We start from the raw sequence: 15,791 nt of genomic DNA, 5'->3' as shown, positions 1-15,791 counted from the left end.
TTGTACAGTAAAAAAGAACCCCTTACAGTAATGATTATCTGCTTTTTTTGTACTATAAAGGGCTCATTTTAGTCTTTTTAACCCCATTAGGTTATTAAACATTACAAATGTTACTAATAACTGGTTCACATCTATATGTTGGTGCTTTTTGCAGAAACGCACTACAGTTCATTTACATGGTTTCCTATGGAACACGTTCACTGTGTTCTCTATGCTTTTTTCAGCTGCTGTGTATTTGGAAAGGATCAGGGACTTTTAACGCAAAATGGTGCTTTTTTTGGTACAATGTACTTCAATGGAGAAGCTGCAGAAAAGCGTGTAATGCGTTTTTGCCGCAATTTGCGTGTTTTTAATATGCCCCAAAAAAAAATGCAAAAAAGCACAAATTGCAGTAAAATTGCAGCAAAAAAATCAAAACGCACAGCAAAAAGCACAGCAGAAACAGATCAAAAGCAAACTACATAGATGTGTACCGAGCCTTATGCTGGTCACACGGATCCATTTTCAGAAGAGAATATTCAGACAAAAAATGTTTGTACATTCGCTGAATGAAAGAATTTTGTTTGAAATTTTCCCGTCACTGTGGTTGAAAATGAACGTCAATTTGACCCACTTTTTTTTTTTTTAAGGTTATTAATCGATTAATCGAAACAATAAAATCGGCCAACTAATCGATTATGAAAATAATCATTAGTTGCAGCCCTAGTCAAATACTTGAAAAACCACTTAAAAGAGGAGTTGTAAAGTCTCAATGTTTTTCACCTTTATTCATTCTATGCATGGAGGTAAAAAGAAAAAAAAAAAAACTTGTGGTGCAGCTGCCCCCCAGAGCCCCCCTTTTACTTACCTGAAGCCGATCTTTCCAGCGATGAGAAGCTACAGCCATTGTCTTGGGTCCTCATTGGATAGATTAAATAGCAGCAGGAGCCACTGGCTCCTGCTGTCAATCAAATCCAGTGACATGTGAGCCAGAGCCGAGTCCAGCTGTGTTAATGGACACAGCAACAGGACTCAGGAGAGCACCCGCACGGGTGCTTCCATGGAATGCAGCTCTCCGTGGGGGCATTTGATGCGCAGGAGCACCGATGGGGGCCCCAGAAGAGGAGGATCGGGGCCACTCTGTTCAAAAACCTTGCACAGAGGAGGCAAGTATATGATGTTTTTTGGTTTTTGTTTTGTTTTGTTTTTAAATAACAAAACGAACCTTAAAGCGGGAGTCCGCGTTTTTTTTTTTTTTTTTAAAGCCAGCAGCTACAAATACTGCAGCTGCTGACTTTTAAAATAGTGACACTTACCTGTCCAGCGCGCCCGCGATGTCGGCACCCAAAGCCGATCTCTAGATCGTCTCCCGGGTGCTGCCGCCGCCATCTTGGGTATGGGAATCAGGAAATGGAGCCTTTCGGCTTCATTTCCCGGTTCCCTACTGCGCATGCGCGAGTCGCGCTGCGCAATAAGGACGGTCCCCGCTGCCTCTGGGATCTGTGTGTTTCCCAGCAGGCAGCAGGGCACTTGCGGAAAGGGATGGGCACTTGCGGAAAGGGGCGTAATCTACGCCCCTTTCCGCAGAGAGCTATCCCGGAAGTGGGTGCAGATACCTGTACTGTACAGGTAGCTGCACCCCCCTCCCCCCTGAAAGGTGCCAACTGTGGCGCCGGAGGGGGGGAGGGTTCCGATGAGCGGAAGGTCCACTTTAGGGTGGACCTCCGCTTTAACAAATCACTAACATTGACCGGCTTGCCAACAATGGTCAGCTTATAATCATTCCATTAAAATCGTTATCCAAAAAGGAAAAACATTTGCTGTAACTGCTTAGAAAGTGTTAGCTGGAGTTTAGATTTAATTTGTATGTCAAGTCCATCTAAATCTGCTAGTCCATCTATCACTCCCCTTCCCCCAGACTGGCATTGTTGCCATCCAAAAGGGGTATCCAATGCTCCTGGAGACAGAGTGTTACTGGCCAAATTACCATGTGAACAGGATTCTTAAGCTTCAATATTGCATTTTGGTTTTGGGTTTAAACACAACCTAAAAATCTCAGAAGTATCTGCCAGTGAAGTTAAAGGATAACCAAGCCCAGCCATAGATGGTTCAAATCTCAGATGGTTTCTGCTGAATCAGACAAAATTTGACCCGTCTATGGGCCGGCTGAATGTACCAAGTTGATTGAGCGATTGATCAATTTGGGTACACATTCTGCCTGCCGGATTTACTTGCAATTATCGCTAGCGGTTGCAATACCCGCTGTCATCTTCCAGCGGGGATGTTATGTCTCAGCAGGAGGGATTCCCCTGTCAATACGGTCGGTGAATCATACAAATTTCTTTCCTGCAAGCTGTGGTTGCAGGAAAGAAATTTGCAAGGCCTATGGCCAGCCTAAAGAATATCTTCCTTCCTAGCTATCTAATGTAAAGTACCAATTGCCCTGCCCCACATGTAGACCAGAATAAGAGATAGACATGTTGGTAATAAGATAAGCGGCCTAGAGTGACAACTCTGGCTACCTCTACAGATAGTGGAGTGAAATAGTCACCCAGAGACAGGAAACATGTTATCTGCAGGATTACAAGGTAAAAACGTTATTTTTATGCTTGAGACACGAAAGAGCAAAAGAAACTTGACAAAAAAAAAAAAATAGAATAAAACAGCCATGCCATCAATGAATAGTAAGTTTCAATATATTACATTTTTGGTTTGGGGTTTAGATACACTAAGGATTTTTTCACCCCACCACGTTGCAGGAGAATGCGCACCACACAACACCACACAAATGTGCTGCCCCTTTGCAGGACATGCAGCAGTGCCAATAATTCCCAATAGCACCCCCATGCATCTTGGGAACACCATTTGCATGTGGCCAAGTGCAGGATACGAATTTTTGATGCAAGCACCTTTTTGTGCAATTCCCACGCATAGGGCTGCCCACCGAAAAAAATGGGCTGACCCAAATGGTCAAAAAAAACGTGCATGCTCAGTTACACTTTCATGCCTATGGAAGGCCATAGATTATTTGATGATCTTAATTGAAACCTGTGCAAGTGCTCAATTCCCCAGTTAGGGCATTGTTGATGGGGGATTCCCTCCTGCGAAGCCATTGTGTTTTTGGGGGGGGGGGGGGGTCAACGTGGCAGGCAGGGAGACAGTTCTGCCAGGAGAACAAAGTGGCAATAATCGCATGTAAAAATCTGGCATGCTGGTTGTACCCAAGTCAATTGATGGATCGATTTTGGCTACAATCAGCCTGCCCATAGATGGTTTCGAATCTCGGGCCGGTCACTGCTGAACCAGACAAGATACAAGCCATCTACGGCCCGTTTAAGATAGTTTCCTCTGGATTTCGGAGATCCAGAAAGCTACAACAGCAGACAATCCATGTTTCTGAGGCAAGTGCTATTTTGTAGAAATAGCCTGGTTTGCCTTGTTCCTTCCTATATTCAAAAGTAAAATTAAATTGAACAGTAGCTATACATTTTCTGTATGCACATAAACATACATTTTATTCATATCAAAGTAAAGACTATTTAAATTTAGTAGAATAAAATCACCATCTTTTTGCACCTGTGTTATGATATTTGCACCCAACAATCAGATATTTGTGCAGAAAGAAATGCCATGTGCTCTCTCTTATCTCTGCAGGTACAATGGTGAAGAAAAACCCAAATGAAATACTCTTCATCATTATTTCATAAAACACTAGCCTAGGCACAGCCTCACATACATTGTTCCAATATCAAATCCTGTCACCTGCCAAGTGTTGATCAATTTAAAAACCATGCATACCATCAAAAATAATAAAATAAAAAGGGTAAAAACATTTCAAATAAGCTGAACAGAATTCAAGTTGTCATATCAAATGAATGCTTACCATTATTTAGAATCTTCCACAAATGTTATAAACTAGACTTCTGTTTTGACATGTTTTGCATCTCTCGCTTGAATTCAATATTGTTTACAGTGTTTGTTTCTTGTTGCCTTTGCTTGGCAAGTTGCTTATACAACACAGGTCTGTCATAATCTGTCCCTAGCTCCCTATAGCTACTACTCCCATAGCAATGTGTGGATATACAAAGTCACTATCAAATGCACTCATGTAAGGTGTTATTTGGCAAAGTGACACTAAAGGATATTTCTTAAAACAAACTCACAGGATAACCTCAGTTTTATAAGAAATCCCAGTGCTGCAACGGGTAAAGACATGCCCTGCCCAACTGTAAACAAACCTGCCTCTTTTTCCTTCACAAAGCATGCAGCGTGTACCGTTCCATCTATATATGATGTCAGCAGCAGAGGTTAGCCTGCTATGATAGGAAGATGAGGGTTTTAGGGTATGCGCCAGGCCGACTTATAGTGTACAAAGCCTTTATAGAGGGCAGATATTTTTATCTGAACATTTGTTGTTCAGAAAGGCTGACTTATGCTAACCATACATGGCTTGAATTCAGCAGGAATTGACAGAAATTCGAGCTGTGGGTGGCTCAAATTATGGACAGAACTCATTACTGCAGCACGCCTCCCGATACTCCTTCAGGAAAGATTACGTGACCAAATGTCAAAAGCCAACCACCTAATGTACAATCACCAAGCAGCAGCTTCTCCATCCATTTTATGCCATTTGCTACACTTCATGAACAGGACTGCCAAGGAAATGGTGAACAAAGTGACATGACTGAAAAAGGTCGGCTGATCAGCGCCTGATCAGCACTTTAAGCCATCTGACCAAAACACAATGGCACCGCAGGGGAGATCGTTGTACTAATGTCGGATTGTTAGTACAGCGGCTCCTACTGAGCAGTCAGGTTTTTTTTTTGTTCGGCCCTACTGGGTTAAATGAATGAATTTGTTATTTTTATCCTGTGCATAAAAACTGCAAGGTATACTACCCGGACCTGGACCCTGACTGAGTTTGACAGGCTGCTAGCAGCGGGGGCCACACAGTGCATCTGTGCCCTCCAGCCACGGTCTCATGCACCAGAGAATAACACCCAGCGTGCACCAGATCCAAGACCCCTTTGACACCTGAGACGTTTTTAAAAAAAATAAAATAATGCAAAGCACATGAAAAACGCCTCCCCCTGCAGTCTCCGTGTGAAATCCGGAGGGCTTTTACACTGAGGCGATGCGCTGGCAAGATGTTAAAAAAAAAAAAAAACTGCTGCAAGCAGCATCTTCGGAGCAGTGAAGGAGCAGTGTATACACATCTCCTAAACTGCTCCTGCCCATTGAACTGAATGGGCACTGCTGCCGAACCGCCAGCAAAACGCCGCTGTAGCGGCACTTTGCGGGTCATTTTAACCATTTTTCGGCCACTAGCGGGGGTTAAAATTGTCCGAAAACCCCCACAAAAAAAATGACAGTAAAGCGCCGTGTCTCACACTTACTATTATCACTGAAAGTGAAATAAAAATACAAAGCTTCAGGCTGTCCTCAGAACAGTAATCGGGGCAATGGGAACGCTAGTTCTGGTGACAACCAGGGATTCCCTCACTTTAGAGGGATTTCTTTTCACTCATGGGCATTAGTGAAAGGAAATCTACTCATTTGGACACAGGCGGCATAAAAATAAAAACCCAACAGGGTATTACCCTCCCTACTCCATCCAAATTGAAAACAAGTTCTGCCTTTACTTCTACTTGAATCAAGCCATTCTACAAACCAAGTATCCCATGTAATCAAAATCACCGGTACACAACTACAAAGTGTGCAAGTACCAACTTCTGGAGACATTCATCACAACACAGGTCTAGCGTGGAAAAATAAATTCCTATGCTAGCCTGAGGAAATGATATTCAGCCTAGCATGGTTTTATACAGTAGTGCACAACAAAGCAAAGACACTGCTTGACAACGTTTGTGCCCAACACGGCCTTAATGTGTGTTATGCAACCACATGGATACCAATAGATGGGCTTAGTGTCGGCTCTTTGTCAGCGTTGGCTTCTGCTAAGGAACCAAAACAGAACAACTGTAAAAACACACTGTATACATCACTAGGATAAAAAAAACAAAAAAAAAACAACTATTACATGTTTCAATTATTAGGCCTCATGCACACTGGACATTAAAATAACGTTATAAAAAACACCAGTAGCTTTGCAATGAGTTTTTCAACATTTTTGCAATAGCGTTTATTAGTGTTTTTCCGTGTTAGTGGTTATCTTTTTTATTTTTTAATTTTTTTTTCTTCTTCAATGGATCAAAAGCTTTAAGACCCCTTTCACACCAGGGCGTTTTGCAAGCGCTATAGCGTTAGAAATAGCGCCTGCAAAACGCCCTAAAGAAGCTGCACCATTGTTTGTAGTGTGAAAGCCCGAGGGCTCTCACACTACAGCGGTGCGCTGGCAGGACGTCAGAAAAAAGTCCTGCCAGCAGTTTCTTTGGAGCGGTGAAGGAGCGGTGTGTTTACCGCTCCTCATTGAAATCAATGGGGCAGCGCTGTAATCCCGCCGGCAAAACGCCGCTATTGCGGCGTATTGCCGGCGGTTTTAACCCTTTCGTGGCCGCTAGCGGGGGGTAAAAGCGCCCCGCTAGTGGCCGAAATGCGCCGCAAATCCGGCGGTAAAACGCTGCTAAAAATAGCGCCGTTTTACCGCCCACGCCATCAGCGGTGTGGTGTGAAAGGGATCTAAACGCTGGTGAATGACGTTTGAGTGTTTATTGGCGTTCATCAGTGTATCAGCGTGTGTTTTTACAGCTGAAAAAAGTCTCTCAGAACCCACTAGTTTTGGGGGTTTTTTACTGCTCAAAAACGCCACTGCCCAAAACTGCTGACAACAGCCTATGTGTGCATGGACACATAGAATAACATGGAGAGTTTAATGACTGTAGAAAAAAAAAAAAAAAACGTCAAAAAACATCCAGTGTGCATCCAAGTCTTTTTTTAAATCTGTAATATGAAAGAGCATTCCAAAACCATAAACAATGTCTACATCCAACTATTGCAATGATCACAGTAAGGAAATAACGTCACATTCCCCTTTCTCAAAAGCGAATGAAAATAATCTGCGAGGCTACACAAGTTACCCGTACACCTCTGCACATGTACTGCTGTATAAAAGCATTGTCCAGCCCCGAGAAAGTTGGGTGGATCCGCACCCCAGGCCATAGCCTTCCTGGGGGCTGGTCAGGACGACCAGGACCATGAAGTCAGAACATACTTCTGGACCGGAACCCCAAACCACCCGACATCCGCATCTTAAGTACCCTCTCTCAGAAAGCACCGAAGCACAGAAAGAGTGGCACTTCCACTGGGCTGGCGAGAGAAAAGTAAACTTAAAGCACCCAACCAGACTGTTTCCATGCCTGCCAGAAGAGACAGTGCCCCCTATGGCCAGGCTGAACACCCTATAGTCCAGTCAGACTGATGCCGAGGTCAAAATTTGGAATAAATTATACTCAACCGCAGTTCAGGTGTAACATTAAATTTCAAAACACATAGCGCGTGCTCTTCAGGAGCCGGCGCTACATATACACAAATATATATATATATATATATATATATATATACATACATATATACATACATATACACACACACACACACACACACACACACATACATACACATATACACACACAGTAGACGGTATAACTTTCACACACAAATCCATACACTTATTGGCATTTTTTTTTTTATATATATTTCTTTTTTACCTAAGACTTGTAGCAGAGTACATTTTGGCCTAAATGAAGATTATTTTTTTATTTTTTATTGGCTAGGTTTTATAAGTAGAAAAGATTTTTTTTTCCCATAACCGTCTGTCTTTTTTCATTTACATAATAAAAAAATAAAAGCACACACACACACCACATGGTGATCAAATACCACCATATGAAAGCTCTATTTGTGTGGAAAAAAATTATATCAATTTCATTTGTGTACAGTGTTGCATGACCGTGTAATTGTCAGTTATAGTTATAGAAGCGCAGTACTAAAAAGCAAAAAATGGTCAGGTCATTAAGGGGTTAAAACTTAATGTGTCAGATGATATGCGAGTAACATTGTCAATACCCATACCTCAATTTCTTATTTTGGTTTTGAGAAAATAAACTTTGCTTTTGGAACCTAACATTTTCTTACATAAGAATGATAAAATCCATTTTTTTTTTTTTTTGGTAACTGTTCTATTGCTACTTAACATTTAAAGTAAAATCTATTGACGACTTCTGAAGTCATACAGGAACCTAATCTAACTGGTTGTTGATGATTTCATGATTTCAACAGTCTAGCAAGGGGATGTGGGGACATATTGGGCAATCATTTTGGAGCCTGTAATGCTAATGCTTTTTTCAGAATGTTTTTAAAGAATAAAACTACAAAAAAATAAAAAAGGAAAAAATTTCTAGTTGTAAGAATTCTTTAACGTTGGCATTACTTGTATGGTTGTGCGATGTTCAATACAAAGCTGCATTATGCAAAACAGTCATTGGGTTGCTGGTATCCTTAGATGCCCTGAATGTAACTAGTAGTGGTAGCTGAGATACATGAATAGACAAATGCCAAGGAGTCAGTGTGTATTGTTTCACCTTGCTATGGCAATGGACTTACATGGACAAGACGCACCAAAACACCAAGCTGACAGTACACTGCTTTGTTTGAGAAGACCAGCTGAGCATTTCCTATCATGTTTACCAACATAAAATGCACTCCTAACCACTTGACCTCCGGAAGATTCACCCCCCTTCGTGACCAGGGCATTTTTTTTGCTATATGGCATTGTGTTACTTTAACTGACAATTGCGGACATGCGATGCTGTACAAAAAAAAATGCGTTATTTTAGCTTTCTTTTGGTGGTATTTGTTACCACTAAGTTTTTTTTTGCACTATAAACAAAGAAAAAAACAAGCAAAAAAAAAAAAAAAAAAAAAAGTTGGTCAATATGTATTTTTCTAAACAAAAAAATCCCAATAAGCAAAATAATAATAATAATTTGAGCAAAAGTTATAATGTCTTCAAATTGGAGGAGATAGATATTTTGTTTTATACTAGTAATGGCGGCAATCAGAAAACTTCGAACAGAACTGCCATATTGCAGCAGACAATTTGACACTGTGGGAACCAGTGACACCAATACAGTGATCAGTGCTAAAAAATATAAAAAATCTCACTGTACTGATGACACTGGCTGGGGTGATCAAAGGGCTAAATGTGTGCCTAGCCAGTGTTTGTGTGTTTACTGTGAGGCACTTTCACCAAGGGATGTGCTAGATATTATTCCATGTATTGCAGGGAAACAAAATACAGCACATTACCCGCTGAGTGACAAGGGCAAAGCATTGTCACCCTAAAACAAGAAATTCCATGGAGGGATTTCCATGTATTTTAAACGCAAACCGCAGATTTAAAAATAGTGAAGTGACTTTTGAAAGGACATCATCATGTTAAAGCCTATACAAGGACTCATTTACATATACTAACATTGTACCGCATTATACCAGCTACAGGCAAAACACCATCTCCAAAAGTTAAGAGCTTGGCCTTTACTGTCAAGGCAACCATTACTGCGCACCACCGCATTCCACTACAAGAAAACCATACCTATGTTCAACTATGCCAAAAAAAATAAAAAATTCCATTGAAATTCCATGTTCTTTATTTACTGCCAGACAGTTCTGGACTGAGTCACTGATATTATTCAGATATGCCATTAACATAGTGCCCTCAATTTCTTCATTTCTAAATATAGCTATACTTAGATGCAATTATAAAGTGGAAGAGCGCTATGATGACACAGAACAGTTACCTAGAACGTCACATGGTATGAGCTGGCACATGAAACAATTTGGCAGGTAAACAACATGCACATTTTGAAGATGAACCAATCCACTTCTAACCTCAGCTTGTTCAATAAAACCTGGAAGCTGGTTGTTTACTATGCACAACCGCACCAGATTCTTTAAGCACCAGTTTTAGTAAGTCTACCCTATAACAGGGCTCAACAAATTTGCTTTGAATCTAGGAGCCATTTTGTGCACGGCGATATTGTAGCATGTATTGCAATGTACGTGTGCGTGTGCGCGCATTTGATTTTATGTGCTTGGGTGCAACTGTATTTTTTTTTTTTACTTTGCAGTGTATGGGCTAAATGTAGAAAAAATAAAATAAACTACCTGCCTGGCAACCAGACTTGCAGGTTGCAGGTGTTGGGCGATACAAATTGCGCATCACTGCAATACTGAATGGGCTGGCAAAGGCCCAGGTACTAGGATGCAAGTAATAGTCGCCATGGCAACCTGGTGCCTGGGATTTGTCTAGCCCTGCCCTACTCGACTATTAAAGTGGAGTTCCACCTTGAGGACTCCTGATATATCAAATTTGCCATGTCATTTTTTTCTTTGGGGGGGGGGGTTGCCTGGTTTTTACAGGTACCCAGCTCCCACTAGAAGTTCTCCTCTCCCTCCAATCTTCTGGAACATGTCGCAGGTCCCAGAAGATTGCCCAGCCATTCAGGACACACAGCACGACTCGCACATGCAGTGTGCACCCGACTGTGAAGCCGTAAACTGCCACAGCCGGGGGCCCACACTAGTAATGTCGGGGCGGGGGAGAGAACCGAGACTTGGGGCGGTCGCATCGCTGGATCATGGGACAGGTGAATGTGTGTTCATTAAAAGTCAACAGCTACACTTTTTGTAGCAGCTGACTTTTAATAAACATGGAAACGGCTGGAACTCCACTTTAATACACATACTGTAAAAGTAAAACCTAGGTACTTCCGGGGAAATAAGTAAGCCTGTTTGGATAGACAAATCCATCAAAAAACATCCTAATGGAAGTAGGTTTCTTTCCATTCTGACCATCTGATATAACCAAAAAAGAAGAAGGAACTAGACACTAACATATTAGTAATATTTAAAACATGCACAATCAGTATGCAAACTAAATAAAAAAAGGTGTCAAATCTACTACCACAATCTGAAAATTAAGTAGACATTCTAATTTTTACTGCTAAGAGCCACAATTTTACATTGTTATTAATCTAATTGTATTAAAAATGATAGGATCTCATTGAACATTTTAATGGCACCAATCAACGTGAGAGGATACCATGATTTTATTATGCCTACAAAGAAAAATTTGACTTAAGTCACTTAACTAATAACCAGTAAAGCAACACTAGTTTTCTTCTATTTCACCTTAGTAGTCTAAAGCCCCGTACATACTATCAGATTGTCTGCTGAGTTTTTCCTTCAGATTTACCAAAACCATGTAGTGCAAGGGCCTGCCTGATTGCATACACATTGAAACTCCTAAGGTTTGACCTCATATTATATGGTTTTGGTAAATCTGAAGGAAAGAATCAGCAGACAATCTGATAGTGTGTACCGGGCTTAACAATAACCACAATATACTCAGCACTTACCGTATATACTCGAGTATAAGCCGAGATTTTCAGCCTCTTTTTTGAGGCTGAAAGTGCCCCCCTCGGCTTATACTCGAGTCATCGCTGTCTGTCTGCCCGATCAGCGTGTCGAGCAGACAGACAGCGGCCATTCTAGGATTCAAAGGCCGCGCCTCCGTCTCCGCCTTCGCCTGTGATAGGCGGAACACTGAATTTCCCAGCAGTCTGTGTTCCGCCTATCACGGACGTCCTCTCATCCTCGTCCGTAGTATGAGGATGAGCGGACGTCCATGATAGGCGGACCACTGACTGCTGGGAAATTGAGTGTTCCGCCTATCACGGACATCCGATAGGCGGAACACTCAATTTCCCAGCAGTCAGTGGGAAATTGAGTGTTCCGCCTATCACCGACGGAGGCGCGGCTTTTGAATCCTAGAATGGCCACCGACGAAGAGCTGCGGGACGGGCCGGGACGCAGGCCGGGACGGGACGCAGGCCGGGACGGGACGCAGGCCGGGACGGGACGCAGGCCGGGACGGGACGCAGGCTGGACGGACACAGGCTGGACGGACACAGGCTGGACGGACACAGGCAGGCTGGACACAGGTAGGCTGCACGGACACACACACACACACACACACACACACACACACACACACACACACACACGGATGCATGCACACACAGGGATGGATGGACACACACGGATGCATGGACACACACACACACACACACACACACACACACACACGGATGCATGCACACACACAGGGATGGATGGACACACACACACACGGATGCATGGACACACACACACACGGATGCATGGACACACACACACACACACGGATGCATGGACACACACACACACGGATGCATGGACACACACAGGGATGGACGACACACAGGGATGGACAGGCATGTCTCACCCTCGGCTTATACACGAGTCAATAATTTTTTCCAGTTTTTTGGGGGTAAATTGGGGACCTCGGCTTATATTCGGGTCGGCCTATACTCGAGTATATACGGTATATCTGCTGTAGCTTCACTCCTCATTAGTAAATGTTAATCAGACACGACCCGTTATGATTATTCACAGAAGACAAAATGTTCATGTAATGATTATTGCCTCTCTTCACATTCTAAGCTGTCACTGATGGGTTCCCGTTCATCCCCTACACAAGGCCAAAATTGCCCAAAAAAAAATCAAGCTTTACTCTGCTAATGAACACAAAAAAGGAGATAGATCTAAAATCTCAGTTCAAAATGGATCATATTCTATTTGTGTTTCTTGAGACACAATGGACAGGCCACATGCAAATTGAACTATGCAAATATTACTTATACATCAACAAAAAGGTATTTGGTAAAATGACAAGATTAGAAAAATTTAATTGGCTAATACATTTTAAAAAGGAACATATGATGCAAACAAGCTCTTGTTTTCCTTGCATCGTCTAGAGCAGACCATGAAGTAAATATATACAAATTTATGTGTTAATCGTTTGTACATGTGTACACTAATACTCGCCACTCCACAGAGGACAATGCAGGGTCCAATCAGGTCCGCCAGAAAAACCAAAAGGCGAACCTGATCGGACAGCCCGTGTGAAAGGGCCCTAAGACACTTAAAGAACAGCTCTGGGGGGAAAAAAAAATAAAAAATTACCCTTGCATGGGATGAGGAATGTGCAACACTTGACCCCTTTCACACCAAGGGGGTTTTGCAGGTGCTAGCGCCTGAAATCCACCCTCAAATACCTGCCCCATTGTGTCCAGTGCGAAAGGAGGTCAGGAAAAGTCCTGCCAGCAGCTTCTTTGGAGCAGTGAAGGAGTGGTACTTACCGCTCCCAACTGAAATCAATGGGGCAGCGCGGCTATACCACCGGCAAAACGCCGCTATTGCAGCGCATTGCGGGCCGTTTTAACCCTTTATCGGCCACTAGCGGGGGTTAAAAGCACCCCGCTTGCAGCCGAAATGCTCCGCCAATTCCGAAGGTAAAACGCTGCTAAAAATAGCAGTGTTTTACCGGTGGCGCAGTGTGAAAATTATCACATACTATAAGGGGGACATTACTAAAGCCCCATACACCCTATCAGATTTTTGCTGATTTTTTCCTTCAGATTTACCAAAGCCATATAATATGGAGGTCAAACCTTAGGAGTTTCAATGTGTATACAATCAGGCAGGCCCTTCTACTACATGGTTTTGGTAAATCTGAAGACAAAAATCAGCAGAAAATCTGACAGTGTGTATGGAGCGCAAGACTAGAATCTGCAGCAGTTGTGCATGGGAACCAATCAGCTTCTAGCTTTTATTTTCACAGCTTAAGCTGGTTGGTTACTATGTACAAAAAATATATCAGTTTTGAATTTTGAAATGTGGGATTTGGTAATTTGACCTACAGTATTCTAGCTGCACTTTTATATTTTTTTCACTGTATTTGTTGTGTATTTTAGCGCTGGTTGATTTTTCACTTTATTTTGGTTACTATGTACAGCTGCTCCATTTTTTCTAAATGCCCCCCAATTTAGGGCCAATAGTCCTGCATTGTGTATGCAAGGATGGACAAACCAAAGCGGAGGAAAGTGCCAGAGCCTGATGAAGCCATGTATAAGGCAAATACTGCACCTTATTCCTGATGTAAAGCATTTTTAACCCTTCTAATGTATGCAGGGGTTTTTAGTTTTAGGCTTTGAAGACATGTTATTTATTATAACGAATAGAAAACGTGCATGGCAACACCAATAGAGTACAGTAAACCCCATTAGTGTTAAACATATTTGGTGAAGCTGATTTTCAATAACATATCAAAACAGACCTCTAAGCCTGGGTTCACGCATATGTGATGTCGCATGTGATTTCCACGGCATTGCTGTGCGGATCACATGTGATGTCTGTGCAAGGCAAATCTCACCAAGCATTTGTATGGCTGAACTCGCACAAAATGAGTGCAGGAATCTTCCCCCCCCACGCTGGAATGGGATTGCATGGGTGCTCAGACCCATGCGATCCAATTCCTGTCCAATGTCACAGTTTGCATTGCGATCCAATCTGGGGGGTGTGATTAACTTTGTATTGACAACCGCAGTGGTTCGCAGAGGACAGTGTGAATTGCCTGCGAGGGAGATGCGATGCGGGAACCGACACTGGAATCGCGCTGGTTCCCGCATCGCATGTGTGTGAACCCAGGCTCAAACATAACAAGCTCTAAGCTAATGTACTTCTCTGGATTTATGAGAGAAAGAAGAATGGAATATAAAGTAAGGTTCCTTTTTTTAGTGTGCAGTATACAGTACGTTTGCTTTACTTTTATTTTTTTCTTTAATGACAGTGTACAAGGTTACATATTGTACAGGGAAAAAAAATGGTATATACAGGTTGAAAAAAAATGAATGAAAAAAAAAACCCCACACACACAGATCCCATCACCCACACAATGTGGATTTAGGGATCTCCCCTACAATTTGCTGATGTGGTCGCACATCCCCCCCCCCCCCCCCCCCCAAGAATACACAGATCAGTGCTGCAGACATTGGCTACAAGCGCTGATTGAAAGCTGATTCTGTCAACAGACAGCAATACACACAGAGCAAAATTCAGCCAGTTCCTGAAAAACAGCCGGTTTTCGGTCTATGCATACCAGCCTTTACACTACCTTCAAGTATCTGCACTGCAGTGCATGACCTTCATTGCCATCCAATGCACTGCAGAAAAAGGCAGCATGTCTGCATTCCACATAGCAATGCTGGTGTGATAAGCAATGCTAATAGGGGGAACACAGAAAACATTTATTTCTGTGCGCCCTTGCTGTTGATCAGGTGTAGAAAAAAAAGCCAGTCATTGCACAGAGGCCGTTCACATCATTGGGTAGCAGATACACACTACGTTATTTTGACATTGCTATTTTCAAGCGATTCTGCTGGTCGCATAGGGCAGCCCAGGCACTTGAATGGCCTGCCATATGCAAGTTTGTTGCCCAAAAAGAAGCTCCTGCTCTTTTTTTCGGGTGACAAGCTTCACGTGATTTGTTGCACAGGTGCAGTTTGCAGAGCAATCCTGTCACGTGACAGCATGACATTGCATCATTTTTGGGGTGCTATTAAAAAATAATGGCACCCAAATTTCTATGGATTTCTACACCATTTGGGATCATGAGCAGAATCTGCCTGTGATCCCAAATCATGAGATGTGAACGCAGCCTAAAGCCCCTTTACACATGGGCGCCTCTGCGTGACAGAATCTGCTTGCTCAGCAGGGGGATTGCTCCGCTGATCCCCACTGAGCAGGCGGATGAGCAATTTGTCTCCCATTCTTCCATGGGGAAATCTGCTAAAAACTTACCGCCTGTGCGTTTTCATCTGATCATATCTGAACCGATCCGCCATACGGATGGATAGCGGTGGATATTAGTGGACGTGTCAATGCTGAAATCCACTGCTCCATAGGGGAGA

General features: G+C 42.7%; 1 protein-coding gene across 5 annotated transcripts in view; it reads right to left on the bottom strand.

Moving 5' to 3' along the window:
• Nucleotides 1–15,791, bottom strand: part of FBXO11 (F-box protein 11) — a 130,069-nt gene that overhangs the window by 105,126 nt on the left and 9,152 nt on the right. Inside the window, exon 1 of one of the 5 annotated variants that reach the window (XM_077485611.1) lies at nt 3,863–3,881. The exons of the other annotated variants lie outside the window; for them this stretch is intronic. The gene's annotated coding sequence lies outside the window, so the exon portion shown is untranslated. Of the gene's footprint in view, nt 1–3,862; nt 3,882–15,791 lie in introns of those variants that run through there. 5 annotated transcript variants of the gene reach the window in all.

The sequence above is a fragment of the Lithobates pipiens genome, unplaced genomic scaffold (genome assembly GCF_037356315.1).
Source record: "Lithobates pipiens isolate NorthernLeopardFrog02 unplaced genomic scaffold, aLitPip1_a1.2 Scaffold_18, whole genome shotgun sequence".
Classification (NCBI taxonomy): domain Eukaryota; kingdom Metazoa; phylum Chordata; class Amphibia; order Anura; family Ranidae; genus Lithobates; species Lithobates pipiens.
The sequence above is the reverse complement of the archived record's forward strand: the minus strand, read 5'-3'. Positions and strand labels throughout refer to the sequence as shown.